This window comes from Aplysia californica, unplaced genomic scaffold (assembly GCF_000002075.1).
Source record: "Aplysia californica isolate F4 #8 unplaced genomic scaffold, AplCal3.0 scaffold00369, whole genome shotgun sequence".
Classification (NCBI taxonomy): Eukaryota; Metazoa; Mollusca; class Gastropoda; order Aplysiida; family Aplysiidae; genus Aplysia; species Aplysia californica.
Genome location: NW_004797639.1, coordinates 200,410 through 206,362, shown reverse-complemented (window position 1 = coordinate 206,362; position 5,953 = coordinate 200,410).

The following is a 5,953-nucleotide window of genomic DNA, read 5'->3' as shown; positions in this document are numbered from 1 at the left end:
ATAGAGAAAACAGTAAAGAAGAAGAGGTGCTGGGAACAGCTGAGAAAGAAAAAGATCAACTTAACCGAAGATCAACTCAAGAAGCGAGAACAACATAAGCGGAGTCGATAGTGTACAGAAATGTGTAAGGGGGGCTCTCGTGGCCTAGAAGTTAAGGTGTTGGCCTCTCATTCAAATTCAAAGGTCCATGGTTCGAATCCGGGTAGTAACCGAAAAATTTTCTTCTCTAAATTTGTCTCCTTTCAGTTTCACCTCCTTTCCTGCTCTCTAGCAATGTCCTGTCGTCTGCTTTCGTCTCCTATTTCTGCCCCCACTCCCTCATCTCCTTTACCCCCCTCCTCTGGGCTCCTGATTTTTTCTGCAGCCTTTGCATAGCAGTCTGTCAAAATGATTTTTTGAGAAATACTGAAAGTTTCAAAGAGATCCTCGTACTAGAAGTATTCTAAAATGTGAAGAATACAACCCCAGGGAAATAAAACGACCCCAGGGCGTACGGATAGGGTTATAAGACATTTTTGGGTATCCATTTCATCAACTCCAAGATCTACACCTGGTCCTATGCAACATTCACTACATATTTTCACCAGTATAGTGATCATTTGTTCAAGAACGAATAGTTGGAGAGCTGACACAAACAAATTGTGAGGCAGCGTGGTGGAATCAGGCTCTCGTCAAATTTTGGGCATGTAGAGTTATTGGTATCATCTTAAAGCTTGTTCAGTTGTCTTTATTTTGATGGGAAAATATCCATTTATCTTGAATACAAGTCGAGATATTTGCGAATGAAGGAGGTGGTGGTCTCCTGTTTTCAGAGGAAAAATTGGTGAGAAAATGGCCGCCAAAGATTGGGTATTTCCTTAGCTTAAGAGTCGTTGGTAACTGAAAATTTCAATTTTCTGTGCCTTTAATCAACCGTTTTCAGAAAAATCCACACAGAAATGAGTTCTGTAATGGGCATGAAAGGTGTAGAGCCAAAAAAAAAAAAAATTATAAAAATTCACAAACCTGTGGAAAAATGCAGGTTTCTTCACTTTGATTATTTTGACGAGAGCCTGATTCCACCACGCTGCCTCACAATTGGCTGAATGATAGCCGTAGTAAAATAACACCTTTCGCCGCTGGGCAAGTAAAGTTGCGGAATCCTTGGCATACCGAAAGAGTTTAAGTGGTACGGCTAATTAAAAGACTGATCTTAATAATACATGTTTTGTTTTAGTAGAGGTTTTGCGGCGCTCGCAACTGCATAGGGTCGCATGAGCGCCAAGGGGAGGATGTCAACAGAGAAGTCCTCACAGGGAATCAGACTTACTCTGCTCACCTCTCTAGCTTCAACAACACAAAAAGTCTTACATGTCATAAAAGTTTTTTGCGTTTATTTCAAAATCATGCAACATCTAGTGACCTCCTTTGGACAGAATTATTCCTGAAATGAAAGCAGGTCAAATATCAACTACATATGGTCGCTTTTAAGGACAAGCGGGCTAACCCAGATTTCGGGGGTTTCCAGTAATCTTGACCTTCACCAAAAGTGGGCATTGCCCTACCTATAGAGGAGAAATTTGGTTTAAATGGTGTGTATATTTGTTTGGTTATAGAGAAAACTCGAAACTGAACAAGTGGCAAAAACTTTTACCTTTGATTTTCTAAAAACAGCACTTTTCGAGATAGCCCGCTTGTGCTTAAAAGCAACCATATCTACACATGAACCTCTTTTGCCAAGTTTAGTGTCTATCAGAAGCAGGCCGGGGTCCCCTTGTTATACATACAGCTACACATCTTTAAATGGGTTTTAGTAAGAGTTTTATGGCACTTGCAACACAATAAGGTCATACAAGTGCCGAAGATTACAGGTGTTACAAGAGAGTAACAAAAAAAAAACCCCAAAAAGAGTAGAGATCAGGACGATAGATGTTTGATAGGAAAGAAGGAGCTAACCACACCAGAGCACCCGCCAACCATCCACTAGTTAGAGTTTTACAGCACTTGCAACACAAAAAGGTCATTTAAGTGCCGAAGCATAGAGGTGTTTCATGAGAGTAACAAACACAAAAAAGGAAGGAAGAGAGACAGTGACAATAGATGTTTGATAGGAAAGAAGGAGCAAACCACACCAGAGCACCTGCCAACCACCCACGGAAGGAAGAGAGACAGTGACAATAGATGTTTGATAGGAAAGAAGGAGCAAACTACACCAGAGCACCCGCCAACCACCCACGGAAGGAAGAGAGACAGTGACAATAGATGTTTGATAGGACAGACGGAGCAAACTACACCAGAGCACCCGCCAACCACCCACGGAAGGAAGAGAGACAGTGACAATAGATGTTTGATAGAACAGAAGGAGCAAACCACACTAGAGCACCCGCCAACCACCAACGCCATCAACTATTCGTCCAATGAAAGCAGTGAGTGAACTATCACAATAAATGTCAACTGTAAACAGGGCACGGTACATGTACACAGTAAGGCTGAACACAGTGATATCAAGGATTGCAAACGGACAGGACAAAAAAAGGCAAGCAAGAACAAAGAACAGACAGTGCAAAAAGTGAATAATAACAAACAAAACCCTCCCACCCCAACAGGCAAAACAAGCAAAAATCAAATTGGAATCAACTCATAAAACGAAACAGATACAAAGAAAACAAAAAACACAAAAAAAATCCCACAGAAGTGAAGAAAATCAAATACCTTTAAGAGTAAGAGTCTTAACATTTTATATATGGATTTCACAGCTCTGTAAATATCAGAGTGACGTGAACAACAAACATTGTTGAACAAAGCAAACTGTCAATGTCAAAGTTCAGAATGGAGAATCGCTGAACACACATTTATATGTGAGGCAGCGTGGTGAAATCAGGCGCTCGTCAAAATAATTAAATCAAAGCTATCGGCATTCTACTGGCAGATAGGCATTTTTGGGGGTTGAATTTTCTGTGTTATGCTAAACACCTTTTATGGCCATTAAAGAACACATTTCTGAGTAGATTTTACTGGAAAAAAAACTTGATTAAAGGCACAAAAAAAGTAAATTTTCAGTTTCCAAGTACTCTCAAGTTATGGAAGTTACCAAACTTAGCCATTTTCTCATTAATTTTACCCCTGAAACCAAGCAACTCCCCTCCTTCAGTCGCAAATATCTCGACTTCTATTCAAAATAGAAGAATATTTTTTCACCAAAAGCAAGGCAAATGAACAGGCTTTAAGATGATACCAATAACCCCATTTGCCCCAAAATCGACGAATGCTTAATTCCATCACGTCGTGACACACATACGCTCTCACGTGTCGGGAGCACAGACACAAAGACAGCCGAGGGGAGACGATAAAAGACCTTGTGAACACCACCGCTGATAAGATGCATGTGTAGAGAGGAAAAGTACGAGCCCGTACAACATGGGAGAAACACTGTACATCATACATTCTATATACATATATATCAAAGATACTATCAGAGATAGTACACCCCAAGACAGTTCATTCTCAACAACAATAATTTAAAAAATATAAAAACAAATACAGGCAAAAAAAAAAAGGATAAGGAGAAGAAAGAAAGAAAAAAGAAAAAGAAAGAAAGAAAGAAAGAAAGAAAAACAGAAAGAAATCCCCTAAAAGAATTGATGTGCATTTTTACATTTGTGACCGCATGAGCAAACAAAAAACGCTTTTGTTTCATTTAAAAAAAAAAGAATTTCTTCAATTATAAGAACAATCTATGCTCAATCTCATTTACATACACAAACAAGATATACGCCACTCCGTAGTAAAATAGAATCAAACGTGTAGTAACATATTCATACATGCTCCCACCAGCATTTTTGAGGACCTTAAAAAAAAAATAAAAATCTGAAATAGAGACACGAACTGTCTTGCAGCAAACCATCTTTGAAAAGGAAAAAAAAATATCCTGTGAAAGAGCTGAGCTCTACGACTACAAGTGCGTGAGGAACGGTGCAGCAATGCACGGTGCATGAACAGGCCAGGCGAAGATAATTACAGAGTGCATCTCGTACAGTTCAGGGTTTCTAATGACACCTGACAGGCATGAGTGGTCAAAAAAGACCATCTTCAATTTCACCCGCGGAATGTGAAAAGATATGAAATTTTTAAAAATTAGCACAAAAAAAGTGGCATGGACTGCTTGCTGGCTCACGGAGCTGATCATAATCATAGCAAATCCAGCATTTAACAAAAAAAAGAAAAAGACAGTATTGAAATACAAAGACGAAAAAAGGCAAAATCATAATATGACAAATCATGAGAACATCAAAAAAATTGAAATCAGGGTACTATTGTACAAAAAATGCCCAAGCCCAAACCAAACTTGTGAAACAAATGATGTAAAAACTCAAGAAGTCGAGACACAGGTAGGTATATATATATATATATATACATATAAAGAGCTGTAAAGATGCTATGAATAGAGTGGTCAAAGAAAAAGATGAAGGAAAATCTACGAATGAGCTTTGTACCCACGGCAGTCCTGGTGGAAATGGATGGGCGAACAGACGGATGGCTTTTGCTGGGAGCTGTGAGCGTAGCACCAAGTATTGCTGCAGACCACTGAAGACTTTTGGAAGAAGCACGATGTCAGACAATAGATGCAGAAAAAAAAAAGTTTCAAAAGAAAACAGAAAAAAAGAACCCCGTAAACTTGGTGTGAAAGGCAAAAACTGCCGTGAGAAGGCTCAAGGCGGCTATGGCTGTGACTATGCATAGAGTAAGCTGAGCAGAACACGAGATGAGATGTGAAAAACAGCAAAACAAAACAAAGCGTTTTCGAAATGGAACACAGCGTAAAAAAAAAATAACACTAGCTTAACGCTTAAGTGACTGCCAATGAGTATACTAATCTCTGGCAGTGCTCTCTTCAGGAGCAGTGACAAAAGTTCTTCGCTATCTTACAATTTTACAAAGTTCAATCTGAAATTTTTCGAACCGTTATGAGTTAGTAAGACCACGAAGTCAGAAACCAAATGCTATATCTGCTCTATCAAAATCGTTTAATTTTTCAGGGACACTATTAAATTCAAATTTCTCAAAACTAGGTACTGAACTGATAACTAGGTACTGAACTGATAACTAGGTACTGGACTGATAACTAGGTACTGAACTGATAACTAGGTACTGAACTGATAACTAGGTACTGGACTGATAACTAGGTACTGAACTGATAACTAGGTACTGAAGTGATAGAACTTTGCAACTCTAGGCTAGCGAATAGTCAGCCGAGTTCTACACGATCTCCCTTCCATTTTCAGACACTGGCGATAAAAAGAAGAGAAGTAGGACTTCGTTTGACAAACCTATCCGACCTCCTCCATCTATTTCGTGTCCTCCCTACATTTGCTAAACAAAAGTAAATGAATTCTTGAAGTTGGTCTCACTAACAAGGCAATCCCCAATGTCCGGATAGGAAGCGGGAACAGCTTGACTTTACCTTTTTGCCAGGAGAGCAGAACTGGTCGACATAGTCCTGACTGAAGTTGCCAGTTGTCGAATGGCTAGTCACTAAGGCGCTATGATGGGGAACAGCCACTGTGTGAAAGATTGAGACCTTCACAGCTACAACTAACAGAACCACGGCCAGAGTTGAAAGGGAGGGGAAAGGCATCATTAGCTCCTTTGGTATCAGGTGGGGTGTCTTTCTTTGCTGATGACAGTGGTTTGAATCCAAACCACGACATTCTAGTTCTAGAACTTAGGTCAAGCACTTTTTCGTGGCTTTCCATCCATATATGTGAGGCAGCGTGGTGGAATCAGGCTCTCGTCAAAATAATCAAAGTGAAGAAACTTGTATTTTTCTGCAGGTTTGTGAATTTTTATCAAATTTTTGTTTTTTGGCTCAACACCTTTCATGCCCATTAAAGAACTAATTTCTGGTTCTTAAAAACGTTGATTAAAGGCACAAAAATTGTAAATTTTCAGTTACCACGGACTCTTAAGCTAAGGA